The 20603-nt window shown below is 50.5% G+C and overlaps 1 protein-coding gene across 1 annotated transcript in view; it reads right to left on the minus strand.

The window, feature by feature from the left end:
• MYH9 (myosin heavy chain 9) overlaps positions 1-2521 on the minus strand; it is a 69503-nt gene extending 66982 nt beyond the window's left edge. The window contains exon 1 of the mRNA XM_026052243.1: positions 2460-2521. The gene's annotated coding sequence lies outside the window, so the exon portion shown is untranslated. The remainder of the gene's footprint in view (positions 1-2459) is intronic.
• Positions 2522-20603: the final 18082 nt, after the last annotated feature.

The raw sequence follows: 20603 nt of genomic DNA on the forward strand, positions 1-20603 counted from the left end.
TCTCATCTGCCTGCAAATAACCTGTCAGAGTGATAACCTGGGAAGCAGTAGTTATTATAAATACTTAGCACAGTATTTTTAAAGACCTGCCAAAAGAATATCAAGTTTTTGACAGAGCTTGTTGCAGCGGTAAATCTAAGCCTCAGCATTTGTACTAGAAGCCAATTGCTGCTTTAAGCATCTGCAGCATTCAACTCCACTAGATGCATTTTTCAAATCACAGTACTACAGCTATTACTTGCTACTGTTTTAGCACTCCCTCCCCATCTGCACTTTCATAGTGCCCACCCAAATAATRCGTCAAACAACACACAAATTATTTCAACCTCCTGAGTGAGAAATTTTTATAATCCCTTTCCTAAAACTSTACTGTGCAGATTTTTAAAATTTTTTTCTTACTCATTCATTACTAATCTGCTATTTCATCATATTGGCTTTATTAAAATAGTTCTAAAGCACATTAACATTCACCTAGAGGGGATAAATAAATAAATAAAAGCTCATTCTTTCTTCTCTTAGAATTAAGATACCACTCTGGCAAATAGGGTCCCAAGGAAATAGCCTAGAGAAAAAAAAAAGCAAAACCAAAGTCCAATAACAACCACTCAGGTCACACACTCATTCTTCTGGGATGGGCGCAGTGTGACTCTTCAGTCACTCTGCTTCCAAACAAACATCCACATACACACTCCCCTGATTGATAAACTTTTTGGTCAAAGTCTCCTCCAGGAGACAACACCCAACTCACCAGCCCCAAGCTGGCTGGATCCACTTGGAGCTGCCAGGCCAGTAAATAGGAAATGCTCAGATCCCAGTATTTGTCAATTGCTAGCACTTTTGCAGATATCTTCGGGTTATGAAAAACTTGCCTGTCCATCTCCAGAAAAACACAACACTTACTTTCGTGCCTTTTATTCATAGGTTTCTTATACACTATAAATAAGTGCAACAAAAAACTGTCTAGAGGGGCTGCACATCAGTTTAGCCTCCTGACGTGCCGCTTCCTGAGCTGCTGCCCGATTTCACTTTGCAGTTCTTTTCACAAGGTCAGACTAGCAACCCAGTCTGGCGCTTACGCAGTTCTGGTCGTTAGTACGAACGACGTCAAACCCCTTTGGTACTAAAAGTCACTCCATTTATGTTTATCACCTGYGAGACAGGTACAGCCACAGCCAGCACATCTACCTATGAGTCAATAGAGATCTGCACCCTGAATTGCCGTTTTCACGGGAACTGCACGGCTTAGTGAACTTGGTCACATTGTTACCTAGTGACTAATTTCRAAAGTATCTGTACTGATTAGAGTGCTGTTATGCTGGAGTTAAAACTTTTATCGCATGTAAGCTGTGGATTGAAGATGTAATTGAGAGTTAAGGATGTTTAACAATCTTTCAAGTCATGGTTCAACAACTTCCATTGCTCCATGCAAATTAACTTATATTTCTTTAAAACATTAAGCACTGGCATCCCAGCCTGCAGGCCAGAGTCCACCTACGACATGATCCCTTCAAGCCTAAACCTCAAACTTCTGCACTACTTGACAGATGCCTGTTTAGGACAGACCTGCTCACTTAGCTAAAGTTTAGCAGGACAGACTAAAGTGCAGTTCAGGACATTGCAATGTATGAAATGTATGAAACAAAAGAATAACCTGTGAGCGAAGAGCACAAAAGGTGTTCAAGAAAAAAAAAATGAGAGGAGTTGTAAGGAAATAGAGGAAGTCAATAACATSAGAAATTAAATAAATATGTAATCCCTGTAATAGGTGTATCCTGATCCACGCAGCTTACTTCTCAAAAGTCACACCGGGAGCAAAACGTTGTTTCAAGCCCCCTTTCAGGACGTGTTGAGGAGCCGAGGCGCAACCCCGGCCGGGTCCCTTGCCCYGCACAGCAGCGACCAGGTCCCCGAGACTGGTTCCTCCCTAGCCCCGGCGGAGCTAGGTAGCCGTATCACCAGGAGCGGGAGCTTCTTCCCAGGCCGATGCCCCAAAGCAGGGGAGCTCTCGAGGCTCCCCGGACAAGCTGCGTCTTGCCCGGCCGCTGCCTCCTCCCTCGCTCGCTCGCTCGCTGCCGCCTGGCCCGGCCGCGCGGCGCGGGGCGGACGAGGAAGTGCGGGCGGAAGCGCAGCCCAGCCCAGCGCGATGTCTGCGGCGGGAGCGCCCGCCCGTGACTCAGGCGCCAGCGCTGACAGCTGCCGAGCGCTCCCCTTTCCCCCGGCCCGTTACTCGCGGCACGGGGAGACGGCGCCGCGGGGACGGAGGGAGGGAGGCGAGGAGGGCCGGCCCGCGGAAAAAAAGAGCGGGAACTCCGCGGCGGCCGCTTGGCAGGGAGGGGAGGCAGCCGGGAGGCAACCCCGAGCGCGGGGCCGGGCGCCCCGGGCAAAGCGGCGCAGCAAGACCCGGGACAAAGAGGCACGGGGACCGGGGACAAACCGGGGCCGCCCCTCGCCCGCCTCACCTGAGTCCGGCGACAGCGCGGGCGCGAGTGGGTAGGGAGGGCAGCGGGGCGGAAAGGCCGCGGCGGCGGCTCGGCTCCGGGCGGCGAGACGCGCGTCCTCACGCTGCCGGCTCCTCCCGCACGCACCGCGCCCGCCGCTCGCGCACCGGCTCTGCGAGCCGCCCGCCCGGGAGGAGCCGCCGCGGCCCGCCCGCCGCGCGCCCGCCCGCCAACCAGAGCGCCCGGCGGCGGCGAGTGGCGGGCGCCGCCGCCAATAGGAGCCCGCCGTCGCGCTGCGAGGCGGAGAGACGTTGAGGAAGCCGCGAGCCGTTGAGAGGGAGGGAGGCGGGGCGTTAGTAACGCGCTTGGCCGTTAGTAACGGCCGGGCGCGCGCGCCGGATCCCGAGCGTCCCGCCCTCCCGCTCCGTGGGCGCGGAGCGGCAGCAGGGAGGGAGCGGAGGTGGCGGCGCCGCCGCGTCCTGGCCGCTGAGCCCCCGGCACCGGGAGCCACGGGGCTCCCACAACTCCTCGGGCCGGGCCGGGCCGGGCCGGGCCGGGCCGGGCCGTGCCAGGCGGGCCCCACAATGCCCCGCGCCGGGCGGGCACCGCCGCGTAGCGCCCGGGCCCGGCGCCAGCCCGCGGAGCCGGCCCGGCCCTGCCGGCCGGGGAGGCCCCTGGGTTGCGGTGTCCAGCGAGAGGGTGACCTAGGCTGGGCCTCCGTGTGGGGCAGCAGGGCCTGAGCGGGGGCGCAGACCTCAAAGACTGCACTAAAAGTCCTCAAGGAGAAAGAAATGGGAAAGAARAATCCGGTCAAGTCACCCCCATCCTCTTTGGAGAGTGTGAAAAATAGCCAAGGTGGGGAGATGCGCACACCAGTTGCTGTGCCCTAGGAAGGGACRGGACTGAGGCAAGAGGGAGGCAGGGATACGACAGACGCTGCTGTTACTGAGGTATTTGAGTGGGCTGTGCGTGTATTAATGTACGCTCAAAATGGACTAAGAAATGCRTGCCCAAGCGGTAGAGGTGTGAAAAGGCAGGGGTGAGGTAATTCTGCCTCTGCATACACTGCTACAGTCTCAACTTTCAGGAAGACTGCAGGGGGAAAGGACAAAGCAACAGGGTGAAAGACAAAAATCCTTCTGGGAAGGTTGCAGCAGCAATAGAGAGTGCAGTTGTCAAATCCTGCTGTGGGGATGCGGCTTACTGCACACTTCTTGACTCAAAGACTTAATTCATCAGGCTAGGCTGTCTTCTAAAGGGTTGTGTTTTGTTTTATTGTATTGTATTTTATGGAGGGTGGCTTTTCTTTTTAAAAAAGTATTTTTTTCAGAACTCTGTTCCACTGCTGTTTAATCAATGGCAAACCTCTCTTGATGACTTCAGCAGTATGGCATCAGAATGAGCTCAGGACAAAGATTTCTGTAATTTTACCCCAACCTTATCAAGAAGTATCCAATTTCTTCTGAAAAATCTGAATATTTCCCTAATGTGCATACTTGTACATTTGTGGTAGTTGAGACGAGACAAATTTGAAATGTCTGTTTCCTGTAGCTTTCAAAGCTGTAGCTTTGAAAAAACTTTTAGATTAATGCTCATCAAACAGGCAGTACAGAGTGTTATTGTGTTCATCTGGTGACAGGAAGTTACCCAGGAAATGAGATGCACCTGAAAGAGAAAGAGGAATGACTAAAAAAGTTACCACGTTAATTTTGTACATCCGTTTACTTTCTGCAATTACCAATAATATTTATTTGATCCTTCTAATCAACGTCAATCACATTTTTCATTATTGTCTGCAAGACAGCACCTACTGGAAGAACAAACCTGTAACGGTCTTTGCATTCTGAAAGACAGAATCTTAACAACAGCCAGGTTTTCCACTTTGGGGGCAGTAAATTAACAGAATTACAGCATTCTGAGCTGAAATTTTTCTRCTAAGCAGTGAGCATCCAGAGGTGCCGCTCCCATTTGCCAGCCTTTGCTACAGACCATGCACATGTTGAAATTGCTGAACTGCACTGTTTTCACCGRCACTGGGCTAATCCAAGGCAATCAGGCTTGAGTTGGACTGCAAGCTGTAATCCCTGGGAGAAGCCTGCTGTTCTGTGGCTCATGCTGTAAATGTGCAGCATTTGATTTTTGTATCTAACAGGCAAAGTAGCTAAACTCCCTTGATAAATAATTTCCATGCTTTGCGTAGCAGAGAAAAACTCTCCTAAACTGTGTTGCTTACACAGAAGCTTGAGAGAGGGAAACAAGAAGGAGATGAAAGGTGTTTATTTCAGCAGCAAAGTCACATTGCTAAAATCACTAACCGCAATGACAGAAAACACACGTGTACCATTCTGCAGAACCCCACAATCTGGTATTGCTACCAGATTCTGCTTTTCAGAAGCCTAAAACACCAATAATTTCAGGGCAAATTCATATTTAAAAATTCCCACAAATGTGTCTCGCTACAGGCTTTAATCTTTACAGCCATAGCAAGGAGCAGCTGTAAATGTAGATTTTTTTTTTAACATACCATAACAGAAGGAAATGGCTCATGTGAGGTGAGTATGTAGGAGAAGAATGCAGCGTATTACTGAGGACTTCACCATTTACTGTATGCATCCTCTGAACAACCACAACTCTGTCTGGAAWGGAGGCACCAACTAATAGAAAGCACGGAAGTTCCCTTTCCCCATGTACTGGTTCTTTTGCTGTTGCTACAAATGTCAAATCCAAACTGAAATGTGCAGAATTAAAAACATGAATTTCAGATCAATAAGGAGTGAAAGCCAGTGAGGGAGTTCACAAACATTGCAACTAACCATTGAAGCCCAAGTTCTCACTTCATCCAAATTCCAACAGGACCCCCTCACGTAACCAAGGTAAACTCAGGTACAAATGGCCCAGTAACCTCTCAGAAGTCACCAGTAGGAGCTGTTAGGAAGAGAATATACTTGCCCTGTTCTTATGGAGTGATGTTTGTCTTAGTGTGACTTTCCATCTTCTGGGCTTGCTGTTGAAGTGGTACCGCTTCTCTGGCTCATTTTCTTATGTCAGAGTGTAATTCCATAAGGACCTCCCTCTTCATCAGCAGAACTGGCTAAAGGTGCCATCGCTTCTTCCACCAGCCATCCATTCCCCCTGCCGTCTCACCGCTTCCCCAGTGGCACCAATGCAGATATTTCAAAGGCCACCTTGTAAACTGGATTACTGAAATATAGTTTAAAAAGAAGGTTAAAAAAGAGAAAAAAAAAAGGAAAGAAAAGATTAGTTCACTGATCTAGGTTATAGGCCCACAGAGACATGCCTCAACACAACTGAAGAGCTTAATCTGAGGCACTGTGACAGGAGTCTTCCAAAATGGGTTTGCGTGACCTGGAACTGCACCTGCATCCCAAGGGAACGAGAGGAGCTGGACCTACCATACAGCAGCGATGCAAACAGTTACTCTGCTTTCCACTTCTCCTCAACCCCACATCCCCACAGCTGTGCTAACCTGTGTGAGCAACACGCTGAACTTCTGCCCCTCATTGTGGTTCTTGCTTCAGTTTTAGTAAAAAGAGGAACATGTTTTTGCTTTTGCAACATATTAAAGGCAAGGTCTACAGYTGGAAGACAAGACACACACACCAACATCTCTGCTCAACTGAGATACAACTCAGAACAACAGATCTCTACCCTCAGCTCTTCTCTGACACAGTAAGTAGATTACGTTGTGCCAGAGTCCCTCCAGGTAATAAAACAGAGTGACCTTTATGTTGTAGAAGGGACCTTTATTAGGGAACAAGGTTAGCACAGATGTGCCCTCTGAAGTCTGGTGAAGTATCCTCAGAAACGCATCTAAATGAAAACTACCTCCAGCARAGGAAAACTTTTCTCCGACCTTTTGATTTCCTCTACACCGAGACAGGATTTCAGCCCCATTACACAGGGCTTCGGACACCACATTCCTGATCTATCATACTAATAATGGCCCAAAGCTCTTTACCTCCAAACCCTTCTAAAAGTGCTTCAGTGCAATTTCTACATGCAAGTGCAATGGGAACCACGGTATGATTTTACTACAATATATCCTCCTTCTTACCCTCTTTCCTCCAGCCCTCTTCTCTTCTGTTGAGCTTTAAATTCCCAGAAAACTGCCATCCAACACCATTATACAAAAGCATCAAGAGGAATACAAGCCATCCAGCAAAGGTGTCTTTGCCCCCAAATCAAGATTTAGAAGCTGAGTTGTCTGCCTTTGGCCTATCCAGACTTGTCCAAAATGCCAGCAGAACACATCCTGTTGCCTATCTTAGATAAACACAGGAACTCTTTGCCCCAGAATATAACTTGAGCATTTTCAAATACAACCCAATCTGTTGAGACTTTGCTCCTTTAGTGATAATTCGGCCAGAAAGAGCATATAATTTTAGGCACATCTGCCATGGCCTCACAGCTCTGCGATTCAACAATTGCTAAGGAACTTTATTTATTTATTTTTTTTTTTAACATCACAAATATCTCCCCTTCCTTCTCCCCCTTCTCAGGGGGGAGTAAGAAATGCCTCAGATTCCTGAGTTTAGCAAGCTCGGGGGCATTCTTCTTACTYAGCAGAGGATGAAGGAGGAGAATAACATCCCGAGGGAGCCCCTCTGCAGCCCTGCGGCTGTCCGGCTTGTGGCACACAGCAAACACTTCTGCCAGGCTTGGCTCGGATACTGATACAGGAGAAATGCTTACAAAGATTGACAGCTCCATCTAAATGCTGCTTTCCGCTCCCTGGCAAGGCAGGGACATGAGGATGTTAACGTGCCCTTTGCTTCTCTTTTCCTTCCTAGGTGTCTGCCAGGGTCATGTTTTCACAGAACTAAGAATTCAAGTAGCAGGCTAAGTATTTGCAAAACAGAACTGAGTTTTTCTCTGACTATAGAAATATATAAAGGTGGGTTTTTTTAAGCTACTTCACAACATTTTCATTGTTTTAATAACTTTTGAGAATCATTCATTTTTAATGAATGATCTCTACACAAAAAGCATCCTACTGGGAGTTTGCTCCCCACTTCCTTTCCCCAAGCACCTTTCTCCTCTAGCAGAAATTTTGTCTACTTTTTGTTTCCTCTCCATGAAAATGAGAGCAACCCCACTTTCAGCCTGCTGCCTTTCCAGAGGTCAATACAGGAGCTTTTGCTCTGCTGCTGGTTCCTCTCTGCTTACCTCATGTTTGCTGTTTGTTTTTGGGCTCAGTCTGCAGTAATAATCAAGACCAAATATTTGCTCAAATGAAGTGGCTCTGTGGTTCTCATTCCTGCAAGCCGGCTGAGGACAAAGTGAAACTAGCTTGAAATACTCCAGTATGCCCAAGAGATGCTAGGAACAAGGGTTTTTTTTCCAGTGCTGTAGAAAGTCATCCAGAATCTCATTGCAGCTTTGTTGTGGAAACTGCAGGGGAACTAACTAGTTCATAGCCTGCCACAATTAAAAACATTGCTTTTGTCTGTCAGAAACCAAAGTCAGTCTGGTCAAAGGCAAAGCCGGGGCCCATTCTGTGAGGTTACGGCTCTGCAATGAGCAAGAGGCCTCGATGTGAAAGCAACACAAGCGTTCAGCCCCTGCCGCAAGACCGAAGCCCACATTTTTCTGATAAGAGGAGGCTACATCCTTCGTGCATGCAAGTCAGCTTCAGGTCTTATAAACACACCCGCAGATTCTCAGCATAACATATTGCAAGCTCTGTGCGTCTGCAGCCAGTGCGTGCTTTGTTCAACAACCCCCTTTGATTTCTGCCAAGATTCCCGCCCACATTTGGGTCTTTTTTTAAATCCTTCTCCCTTGAGAGCCTCCTCAAATCTCCCAGCTTCTCCAGCCTCCCACAGTCAGCATGGGCCGCTCCGTGCGTCTCCGCTCTCCCTTCAGAAGCACAGGAAGCTGGGCACAGAGATAAATGCATTGCCCCCGTTCTCAGCTCCTTGTTTGGAGGACACATCTCACAGTGGCAGCTTGGTAGACAGAGGCTTAAACCTGTCTCTGGGGACTCGCTAAACCACGGTCTTTGCATGATGTGAGAAAATCCTGACAGAGCTATGGGAGGTGTTAGCACTGTGGGAAGCTACCTTTTAGTCAAGGTGTAGAGGGGAGCTCCATTTAACAGCCAACTTCTTTCCCACTTATCATTTCCCTGGCTAATTCTAGCACAAAGAAAGCAATTCGCTAGGTACCCTGGCTGTTTGCATAACACATAATTCCCATTAAAAAAAGGCAGTACCTCACAGAAGAGCAGCAGGCTGCCCAGCCTTTAGGCTGGCACCTACTCCACAGTATTTCTCAGTTACCAAGAGGCAGGGAGGTGTGAGAGAAATCAAAGGGAACAGAGGTGCTCAGGGGTGCTTTGTGTGTGTGTGTGAGAGAGAGAGAGAGAGAGATGAGAGATTTCTGCATGTGAGGTTGCAGCTCCTGTTAGCCTGGCATGAAGGAGTGCTGCAAGCACTGCTAGTTCCTGCATTAGTTCAAGGAAAAACAATAAAGTGGAAGATATATATGTATATATATATATGTGTGTATATATATATATATATTTAATTTAGAAGTGCAAACTCAAGTGTGATACAGGTCCAAAACATGAAATTAGATGATAGGCTTGCTCTTTCCTACCCAACGAGCAAGGCATCTATCCTGGGGGTACCACCTGTGCCCTCCATCCCTGCACTTTCTGTTTGCCTGGGATTAGGAGAGTTCTGCAAACATTCACCGTACCGTTGTCGTGATTATAGCTGCATCTAATCCACAACACTAAATACCTGTATACAAGTTTGTGGCTACTTGTGAGACAGCACAAAGACCTATAATTCTTTGGCTCTTTATAGAAGAATGTACACGTATAAAAGCCTTTTGAATTTTCATAGGCCATCCCTTAGATGTGGGATTGCAAAATACTGAAAGATGAAAACAAGATGCTCCCCAATGATTCAGCTTTCCTGCAATGTTTCTTCTAGCAGGCATCATAACCCTGAAAATAATCATCTTGGCCCCCTTTGCTTTTCATGTGGGCTAAATACACTTCAGCGATCAGGATTTCTTTTTATGATTATTATTTTTGTTGTTGTTCTTACTAGGCATTCATGAGAAAAAGAAGCTTTGCTTTATGCTATGGGGGCGGGTCATGTGCAGAAAAAGGAGGTATCTTTTTTGTTGTTGTTAACATAAGGAGTACTAGCTCAGGTTTGGCTCTGCTAGGGGACATGCCAGCTGTCTCCAAGCTTTTTTATTATGATTTCTCTTGAAGGGTAATTGAGAAAGCTGGGTGTGGTGGTTAGAACAAAGGCTCCCCTTTGTAGCGTGTTAATTAGGCCGAGGAGTTAACAAAACCCCTCAGTTAAACGCAATTACCTTTCCCCAGGCTTACTTTCATTTTCCTGCTACCGTGTTTTTACTAATTTATTAGTTCTCTAGAGTGGACAAGGCTAATTTCTAAAATTAGTCGTCTAATTAGCAAGGGGAAAAAGAAAAGCAGGAAAACATGTAAAGCAGGAGGTAAAAAATAAAAGGATAATTGGAAGCACTTAAAGATGCCTTGTTTGAGCTTCGTTGGGATGTAAGAAACAAAGTCTTTTCAGATCCCTTTAAAGCCTTTCATTTTTCAAATCTGAAAATCGAGATTAGGCTCGTGCAGGAATGACTCTAGGCACAGATGCCTGAGGCAGGGAAAGAATCTGATCTGGATTCCTATGCGCTGAAACGAGCACTACCCTCAGCCTCGAGGGAGGAGAAAGCAGGAAAGCCAGAGTGACCAGAGCTGTAAATGCCTCCCGTCCCCCTCCATCGATTCATTTGCAAAGCAATGAGCCTCAAAGAGAGCCCCGCTCTGTTCAGCTCGGTCTCAACACATCCTTTTGCCTCCCCGCTGCCACTCACACCCAGAAGCTGCAGCCGGATAAAGCGGCTCCCTCTCAGCACCCACGGAGGGGCTGCGGCCACCCTGGCACTAGGAGCTCTCCTCCCCACCAGGCGAGGGRAACCAAGAAACCGAGGGCCTCGGGGCAGTTTTTCTACCTCACAGCTGACAGAGGCCATCCCACTGATGGGAAAGTCTGGGGAAAAGTCTTAATACTAAACATTTTTTGCCTTCCACTGTCATGAAAGAGTTCTCATAACTGCCCTCTAATCTCACCGTTTATTGAATTTCTGGAGTAAGGCGGAGTGGGGCCCTTTAACCCACAGCACTGGGAGAAGCACGTTATGAATCAGTCTCTAAGAGCACAGTCGATGACAGGCTTCTCCTCCCGTCTGTGATAGCGCTGCTTTTCCAGGCTCTCTGCAGTGTTGCAAGGTACCCAGGCGTGCAAGCACAAACGAGGGCACAAACGATCTTTGTGCCCTGCAGGCTGCCCTCGTGTCCAAGCAGCTAACCAAGCTCAGAGTGTTTGTGTGGGGCTGGGCAAAGCGCAAGCCTGGGGGAACACAGATCCACAGCAGCCAGTGTAACAGGGACCCTACAGGTGGGTCCGACAGGGCCTGTGGCTGCAGGCCAGCATGACCTGGAAAGGGATGTCCAGGGAAAAACACTTCATTCCCAGTGGCAGCCTCCCAAGCAGGGGCATCTGTGCCCTTCCCCTCATTAGGAACAACCCTGCAGAGGTCTCCTTGTAAGAGGCATCTCCTGAGAACAGGCTGCACATCAAACCAGGGTCCTCCTTTCTCCTGTATCACAGAGATTCTCCAACCAAGATCGACCCTCAATCTTTCTTTCCTTTTCCCCAAAGAGCTTTCAAGCCCAGATGGGCTGGAAGCCCGGTGTGAGAGAGCATGTGGAGATGCAGAAAGGCAGAGACTGGCCCCAATATCCATGGGAGGTCCCAGGCAGGAGCTGGGCACAGGGCAGACCTTTGACCAAGCAGGCCGGCCAGGTAACCAAAGATCCCATGGAAACACAGAGCTGCATCAAGTGTGATGGAAAAGGTGTGAACTAGTGTGGTTGGGGCCCGCAGGAAGAATGGGGAAGTGTATGCTGTAAGACAGTAACCAAGTTAATATTTAAAATATACACCGACAATGAATTGCTTCTTTACCTGGAGCAACATGGAGGAGGCGGGAAGGAGTGAAGGTCACCAACATGAGCAAATGGGCAAATAACTGATGGATACACCCAGGCTCCGCAGTGCATCCCATACGGCAGTGAGCTGCTTCCTTCAGTGCACAGCAAAGTCCCGTTGGCATTTATGATTCCCCGCTGGAATGCCTGATGAGGCCTGAGCGAGGCAGGGCTCACACCGAACCCCTCACAYGTTCCGGGCCTCACTGCATCATCTCCTGCAGGATCCCGTGTGCTGAAAGGGAGGCAAATGGGGTGTTTCTCCCAACACGGCTGCTCGTCTACTCCACTTGGTTCTGTTTCACCCTYGTGCTACGCTTCTTCATTTCGCCCCCTACCCCTTTCCTTGTAAAAAGACCCTCAGAGCTGAACAAACGCTGCTCTTCAAAGCACAGAAAGCCCCAAGCTGCTTAAAAGAAAAGGCACTTAGACCTGTGCGGAACTGGGCAGCGCCCTCCCTCCCACAGCCATTCACCTTCCAGCCCGCACGGCCTCACGCGGAGGCTTTGCCAGCTCGGAGCGGCCCAAGACAAGGGCCGCTCAGGGGCAGAGCCCGTGAGGAAACGGTCCTTCCAGGCCCGCGCTTCCGCCGCCTGAGAGCGGGAGCACGGGAAAGGCCGCGGGGCTGGGCCTGAGCCAGGAGGCCGGGGAGCCGGAGGCCGGAAGAGCGGCGCTTGGGGAGGCGGCYGCCCTCGCGGCGAGCGGAGCTGCGGCGCACGGCGCGGCGCAGGTAGCGAGCGCCGCCATCGCGCCGCTATTTATGGCTCTCTGGCTGCAGCGGCGGCCCCGCGGCCRCAGCCTTATTTGGGCAAGAAGAGCGGCGGAGCGAGCGCGCGGCGGAGGTGGAGCTGCCGGGGGCGCCTCCCGGCGCTGGCTCCCAGGCTGTCCGCATGCCAAGCGCCAGCCGCCTGCCTGGGAAAGGCCCTGGGAAGTTTCCCTGTGAGCGCAGCTGGGCGAGTGTCCGGCCAGTGTCCCCTGCGCCGCTGCCCACGGCCTCCCGCTAACTGCACATGCAGCGGGTGCCTTGGCGGGGCGGCGGGGAGGAGTGGGCTGCAGAGTCCCCCAGCTTCGGACATGGGAAACCTCTTCCCATCTGATTGYGCAGTGCTGAGAACCGGAAGAAAAAAACATAAAGGAAAAACAAACAGAAAAAAATCCCGGAGTYGTTTGTCAGGCGCTTGGGAGTGTGTGAAAGGCTGCAGCTGGCAAATGCGTTGCACAAACTGACCCTTGTCATGGGGCCCTTTGCCTCTGTGCACACTGATGAGCCCCCCAATATCGCTGGCAGATTGGCCAGCATGTGCATTGGGCTCTTAAACCTTTCAAGGACGTGCAAACTATCCAGCTGAATTGTCCTAGAAACTGCTTACAAATAAAAGCAAACATAAACATGCTAAAAATGTCACCGCCATCAGATAAGGCTGCTATGCACATACCATTCCTGACATAAACTCATTAAAGCTAGGACATGAAAATTGAAGACGCCAGATCACATGTGTTTGGTGCCTCGGATGGGGGAGCGTGGTCAGCAGGGATGCAGACAGGGACGCTSTTTCTGGGCCTGCTGCCGATCTGCAGCACATCAGGACATCACCTCTGTGTGACTCCTCAGTTTCCTGCGATGGAGAGGAAGAGTTTGAGCCTGTTTAGCCTGGAGAAGAGAAGCCTGAGAGAGGATCTGATTAGTATAAATACCTGAAGGGTGAATGTAGGGAGGAAGGCGCCAAGCTCTTCTCAGTGGTGACCACTGATAGGACAAGCGGCACTTCAGAGGACAGAGCACACACTGCCAGCCGCCCACACAGACASGCACTGACACCCAGAGGTGCTGGCCACAGGACACTGACTGGTTCACATCTTCCTGTAGCTGTGATTCCAGATTGTCCAGTATTTTCTTCTGGCACAGAAGCACAGCACCATCTGTCCTGGCTTCCCACAACAGCCAGCTTGGAACTGCTCGCAGGCGGCACGTGGCTCAAGAAAAAAAGGCTATGTACCCTTTCCTTGGGACAAGTACTGAACTTTACTAAACTTTAACTTGGAATGATGGAACATCACATTCCTTCTCATCCCAACAGAGATCAGGGCTGTTATTTAAAGATTGCTCTAAGCAGCAGCCCCCGAAGGAGGAATTGCCTTTCCCTCTTATTCCCCTTCCTCCTCCAATGTTCACACTCCCACTGCCACCCCTAGAYTGAACAATCCACCAATCCATCTGGAAATGAATGTGAACCAAAAGAAAGAGAAATGTTTCCAGCTGGATCATTTTCTTGGTGCAGTCAACCACCGGGTGCTAGTGATGCAGTGGAAAGACACAGSTCTGGGAGGGATTTTTCAGTGGCAGCCCAGACATAGGCTGGTCAGAAACTATCAGGGAATCACAGCCCAGGAGTGACCAGAAAACCTCCTGTGTAGTAACACCATGAATTTAGTAGTAACACCATGAATTTGCTCCATCTGCACAGCTGGCCACAGAGGTTTTTATATTATCCCGTACGCAAGTAGTCGTGATCAATACCTGTAATGAAGAAAGTGTATTGCCAGATGAGTAGGAGTGCCAAAGTCATGAAGTCATTTACTGTGGAAGGTAATTCTGGAAATCTTTTGTCCAACGTGTTTGGAGGAGTGCCAATATCAGGGTCAGATCAGGGTGCTCTGGGCCATGTCCAGCTGGGTTTTGAAATGAAGGACGGTGACTCTGTGATCTCTGTGTTGTTGTCTCTTGTGCTTTCGCTGACTGCCTCTGACTACAGTTTTGACTAGCTTCTCTATCACCCTGCTTTGGGTAGGAGAAAATGGTGGTAGATCCCTTCCCCCAGCTAACTTTCTCCTCTGTAAGCCAAACAAACCCATCTCCTTACAGATCAGATGCTTTTCCACTGGCCAGCTTAATGGTCATTCCCTAGAGCTACCCTACTTGTTGATCTCTCTCTTGCAAAMACGCAGGACCATCCTGAAACAGCCTGAGGAGCTGCCCATCCCATTTCCTGGAGGAGAACAGGTGTTTCTGCCTACCCATATAAGCACGTGTCCTTGTGAGTGCTTTTCTCAGGGCGTGTGTGCATGCATGTATGCGCCGTAYGAGTGTTTGTGCGAGTGCATGCTAAGTGCATTAGAGGCATGGTCACGCTATCAGAGCCAGTGCACGCACCTAACATGTCAATACTATCTCACAAGTCCCGCTGATAAACGTGGGTGTAAATTCCCTGAATCGGAGTCCTGTGGAGCCGTGCTGGCTTCTGCTGTGGAGTTGTATTATATTTGTGTTGCATGAATGCCTTCCATAGGAACACCCAGGGACGCCTGTGTATCATCCTTCTCCTTCAGTGGCTCCGTATCTCGGCAAACACGGATCCTCCTTCGCATTGTTACYGGAGAAGATGTTTACAGTCAGGTCTAAATCTGGTCAGGTAGCTTCTCAATTACTCACCTCTYAGTTATTACTCTGCTTCAGTAAGTGTGAGGCACAGGGAGAGCGSGTGTACCAGGCGGTAGCTGGGACTGCAAGACAAAAGATGGGATGACAGAAATGGTGCTCTGCTCTGCTGATGCTGCCGGAGGGCAGTGCAGAACTACCATGATGTCATAACTGTGAGGTACCATCTTTACAGTGTAGGCAAAAAAAGCCCACACTCATTGCTCATGGACAAGGCAAACACTTTGGAAAGGAGGAGACTGAGAAAGAAGGCCTCTACCTACTTGCTGTATGGGGATGAGGGTAGGTAAATGCAAATCAGTGGGGGCACTCRCAGTATCAGGATCCTCCACCCTTGTCAGAACTGTTGAATGTGGCATGATGAGCTATTCCCCTGGATTCCTTATAAAAGATGGGGAATGGGGAAGGTTAAGAACTCTAAGCTCTGGATTCAGGAAATACACAGCAAGAASGACTAAGCAGGGAGGCAAGACCTCAGATAACGAAGCTAACAAAACAGGTCACAGACATGATCTGCAGGCAGGAGGAGGGAAGCAGGGACAGGGCATCTCGGTGCCGTCAGCTGAGTGTGCACTCTGAGTCCGCCCCTCTTAGCAAGCCAGAAGYCTGTGAGGAGGTGTCCTTGCACCTCCCAGGACAGAGGACCCAGGGCACTTAGGTACTAAGGGCCAGACTCTTCTTTGTGCAGTCTAGACASATTAGGCAGGGTATGGTTAAGCCCAGACCAGCAGCTGCCTTGTATTATGTACGGGCACACGTACTGCCAAGCTAAGTTACAGACCAGGAAGAGGCAGCAACAGGAAGAGTGAGAGCACTGGTGCTCAGCTGTTCACATCCACTTCTCCTTTTGGTGCAGGAATGGAGCCATCAGGTTTCTGTATTAAGGTGCTATGGCCTCGGGATACCTGAATATTTATCAGAGAGGGTTGAGGGATTGTGGCTAGAGGCCTCCTTGGTGTTCAGAGCAAAGCCAGAGCTATRGGCTTACAAAGGGGAAGAAAACAGAGCAGCTCTTCCTTGTGAAACTAAGATATAAATCTGCGTAATGATGGGTGAGGTGCTCAAAGGCCTGGCTCAGTTCAGAGCAGGTTAAAGTTTGATCCTCCTCTGTAAGAGGTTATTATAGAAAGGTGATACAATAAATTTTTCCAACAAACCAAGGACAAAAAGCACTGACTGTTCATATCACGCAGCTCCCTTGAGCCTCAAAAAACTTGGAAGYGGAGGGTGGAGACACCACCTGTGTTAGGTGGTGTGGGCAGGAGAAAGTCAGGTCMGGTTTGAACCACCGAGCTCGTTCCAGGGGTCAGAATCTCCTACTGTGACCTTTTGGCCAATTCCAGAGAAGGGCATGGAGGCAAAACTGGAACTCGTCCCAGCCTACCCTGCAGTCCGACCTCTGGATCCACCACGCCCAGCTGGGTGGGATGGAGAGTCACCTCTGGTGAAGGTCGGAGCCATCCTGCACCKTCACCGTTCCCGGGAATGGATCAGAGGACCCGAAACGTGTGTGCAGCCACCAGAAGCCATGGGGACCTGCGCAGGGCAGGGTTGCCCGTCCCCTCCCACCCCGCAGCTCAGCGTATCCCTCAGGGCTCATCTGCCCACGTGCCATCCTCCCTGCCCAGCCAGACCCCTGGCGCCACATTTTCCCGCCTGACCCCCAACGCTTATTTTTTTATATATATATATATATATATATATATTTTTTTTTTTTAAAACAAACCGAGTCATGTCTGTTTTGATTTCCAGGCGGGGGTTAGCGGGAGGTCAGCGCTGACATCTGGGCTGGAGATAACATTCCCGTCTAATTAGCAAGCCCTGAATAACGAGGGTCTTCCTGTCCCATCCCCCCGGCCCCAGCTCGCCCTGGCGAAGGGGGCAGAGCAGCAACRGGGCACCCGACCCCTGGCAGCCGTGAGGAGCTGCCCCGGGCCGTGTCCTTCCCGAGGGCTGCAGAGAGGCGCCTGTTGGATGGAGGTCGGGAGCCGGCCCTCAAGGCCTGCCCCCTGGCACTCGGGAAGCAGTTTTCCAAAGCGCTCCTCTGGGATGGCCCATCTGTTAGCTTAGCACAGGGCCGAAAAGGGAGCGGAGCTCTGGAAACGCCTGCCCTGAGGGCGTGCGCCAACAGGAAGTATCCGGTGGCGTATTCCAGCGGGTTGGGAGCGCCAGCGGCCCTGCCAGCGCCGCAGGCAAGGTGCAAAAACCCCACAGGCTTTCCCGCCTGCCCCACCTACCCACACAGTGTTGAAGGAGGCAGGAGTGTTGAAGGCAGGCAGGCCGTGCCCAGACCAGCAGGGTGTTTTTCCAAGTGCCCGCAGATCCTCCTGTCTGGGGAGGGCCGGTTCACCTTTTCTGGGAAGCGGACGYTACTGGTTTTTGCACCCTGCCCCTGCTGCTGTACCTGTGTCAGCGTGTTAGGAGATGATATCAAGAGAYGTCACGTTGACGATGGAGGTCTCTGCCCAGCTGCTTTGGGCCTCCTCCTTCCCCCCCGCCAAAGAATAGCACGGAGAAACTGGGATAAGACCTGACTCGGCCAAAAGAGAGACACCCCAAACTGAATCACGTGTGAGTTTTCCTTGCAGACACTCTAAACTGAATCAGCTCCCTCAACGTGGGCTGATTGCGCCCAGACAGCGCTTGCAACACCCTGTGAGATCACAGGCACCAGTGTGCGTGGAGAGCACTGGAGCTCAGCCAGGCCCTCTCCAGGTGAGATTGCAGCAGCAGATGCATCCACCTGGTGCCAAACCTCAGCCCTACCACTGGAAACCTTAGCAAAACTGGTGGCATGCCAACCTGCTTGCTCTGCCAGCTCCATGGTGGCGGTGGGGGCATTTAATGAGGGCAGACTTCAGCGCGCAGCCCTCGTCCCTGCAAATGCCTCAGAGGGGATGTGACCTTCATTCCTGGCCCTGTAAAACCCAGGGAAGGGGAAGAAAAAAGAAGAGGCAAGGGAAGAGGTTCAGGATTTAACAGTGTATGAGCTCAGTCACAGTGTCCCAGGCTGCAGGCTAGAAAGGACAGGGCTGGAGATGGTGTCCTTGGGTCAGCCGCATGCTGGTGGCTGCAGGCTGAGCACTGTGGTGGTGTGGGGAGACACAGCATCTGGAGGAAGAAGCAGAACAGGGAGGTGACAGCAACTCAAGAGGTCTGCACACAAACACAGCTTCATGTTTCAAGTTTCCAGGACGCAGACTRTGATGTAACCTGTAGTGACAGGTCCCTCACATTCCCTTTTCCTTCAGTATCAGAGGTGCTGTCACCTTCTGGCCCTCTGTGCTCTGCCAGACAGGTCAAYAGATGCAAAATGTGCTTCCTCTGAGTGTCATGAGTGTCACTGAGGAAACCTGAATTGGGAACAGAACTTGAGTCTCATGTCAGAGAAAAGGGAACAAGAACTAAACACAAACTAGACAGGTACAAGGGGGTTGGCGTGCTGGGTAACCACATAGTTGTAGCATTAGAAATGCAGTGAGAGGCTTGAGAGTGCTAATGTTTAGTATTGTCTGAGGTCTAAGGAAAATTGTCTGTGCTTCTGCCAGGATCTTGGAGTGAAGCCCATCAGACTTGGCCAGGCTGGGAAAAGGAAGCTGGATCACCGCAGGTCATGAGTAATGAAAGAGATAAACCAAAGCATCAGCCCCTTGAGAGCAAAGACGGAGAGCAAGAAAGAAGAACTAGGTGGTTTTGTTGTATAGTTTCCTGCCAAAAACTGGCAAGACTGTAAAACTGTGAGCACGGAACAATAAGGTCTCCTGTGGCAGCAGCTGCCAAAGCCATCACCTGGGGAGCTTCCTGCAATCAGCCAGGGGAAGGACAAAAAGGAGTTTCCCCGTGTTTTCCTGGAATTTGTCGTGTGTGTGATTTATTCTCTGCTTCATCCTTGCTCTCTCCCTGCAGGCTCTTCTCAGCCTCAGAGAAGAGGATGTGGTTGTTAACACCAGCTTCTGCTGGGGAGCGGGCTCGGCCTTCAGGCCCGCTTCTCCACGCKGCAGGAGGTGCTTCTCTTCACGGTTCTGAGTCACCCCACGGCCTCCCTGCACACAGATTTCCCCTTGGCTCTACGGGCACTCCTTGGACTTCCCCTGTAACCTGAATACAGCCACTCCTTCAGCTCCCTGCGCCCCAACGAGACCCAAAGCTAACCCAAGCAAACCCAAAGCAAACCCAAAGCTCTGCAAATACTCTCTGGAGAACACACAGTCCCGCTCGCTCTGCTGCTTGCAGGACAGAATAGTCTGCATGCTGCCGGCAGCACCCTCTTTTCCAAAGCATTGGTCTCRTGGTCTGAACGCTGCCGTGCAGAATCTCTCCTCACGGGTGGGTATTTTTAGAAAGTTTGAGCTAAGAGCATGCAGTCACTCCTGAGCTATGCCAGGGTGAAAAGAAAACAACCACGTCTGCATGAACAATGCCGACATGGAACAAAAAGTCACTGCAAACGGGGCTTTTCACCATCACTCACCACTAGCTAAGCTTTGAAACATGAAACTTGCAGTTTAAAAAAAAAAAAAAAAAAAAAGGAAAAGACTGCTAGTGAACAGAAAGGGTTTTGACAATTTACTTAAAAAGCCAGATTAAAGCAAAACAATRTTGTATRAATAGTGGAAGGCACGTCACAACTTGCAAGCGGTACAGCCCTCCATTTACATCACTCTGCTGTGCTGGCCAGGTTACCTGTGCACTGCAACATGCCACAACACGGGGGCTGCCCCAGGGACGGGAGCTTGGCAATTCCTGTGCCCACGGCCATGGGCCCCAAGGGGAAGCGTTACTGCCTTGGGGTGAAGCCTCGGGGGTCGCAGCTCCTCTCCATCCCAGGGCCATGAAGCTCCTTGTGCAGAGCTGGTTAAGACTCGTCCCCTTTTGCCCCCTTTCCTGCAGGCACCGGCACAGAGGAGCTGCAGCCGCTTGGGAGGCCTGAGGTCACCGTCATCTGCAGAAAGCAAAATCTCGGATGCATTTTGTACCTTCTGGACAAATTGAGGCGGATGTTTTTTTAAGGCCTCTCGTTGCAAAAATTTCCTGTTTTACAGGATTACTCAACTGCTTCTCCAGGCAGAGGAGGGATGGAGCTGGGGGTGCCGCTTGCAGCTGGGGAACTAGCAGTGAGGACCAAGAAGGGTGCCAGAAACTCAGCCTGCCCCTGAGGGATGAGCAACAGATGGGGTCAAATCTTTGTTCATCAGCAGCTACAACATGTGTGTGTGCATAAACATATATACATATATATATGTATATGTATATTCAACAGCATTTCTCCACAGAAGCTGCATGCCCTGAAGAGAAGTCAGTCAGTTCTAGTGTATTTTTAATGGGCTGTTTTGACTCCCAGAGTCTGGGAGGTCCACGCAGGAGGTTGGGGGCTGCCCTAGAGCAGAGCCTTGTTATTGACAGCCGTCCGTGCTACCTGCCCATTGGAAAGAGCTGCTCTACTGTCCCCAACTCTGGCCTCTCCATGGGGGCACTGGTCCCCCAGTTGCAGTCCCCATCAGGGAGCTCTCAGCATCAGCATCCACAGGAGGCTGTCATGGGGTTTCTCCTTGCTCCAATACCACTGGGAGGTGGCTGTGGTGGTGGGGGGCACGCTTTCAGGGTTTTTAGAGGTCCCGTTTCCCCCCATTTGGCTGCTCTAGGAGGAGAGGAGAGGAGAGGAGAGGAGAGG

Source organism: Nothoprocta perdicaria, unplaced genomic scaffold (assembly GCF_003342845.1).
Source record: "Nothoprocta perdicaria isolate Ctin4 unplaced genomic scaffold, notPer1 scaffold_86, whole genome shotgun sequence".
NCBI lineage: Eukaryota > Metazoa > Chordata > Aves > Tinamiformes > Tinamidae > Nothoprocta > Nothoprocta perdicaria.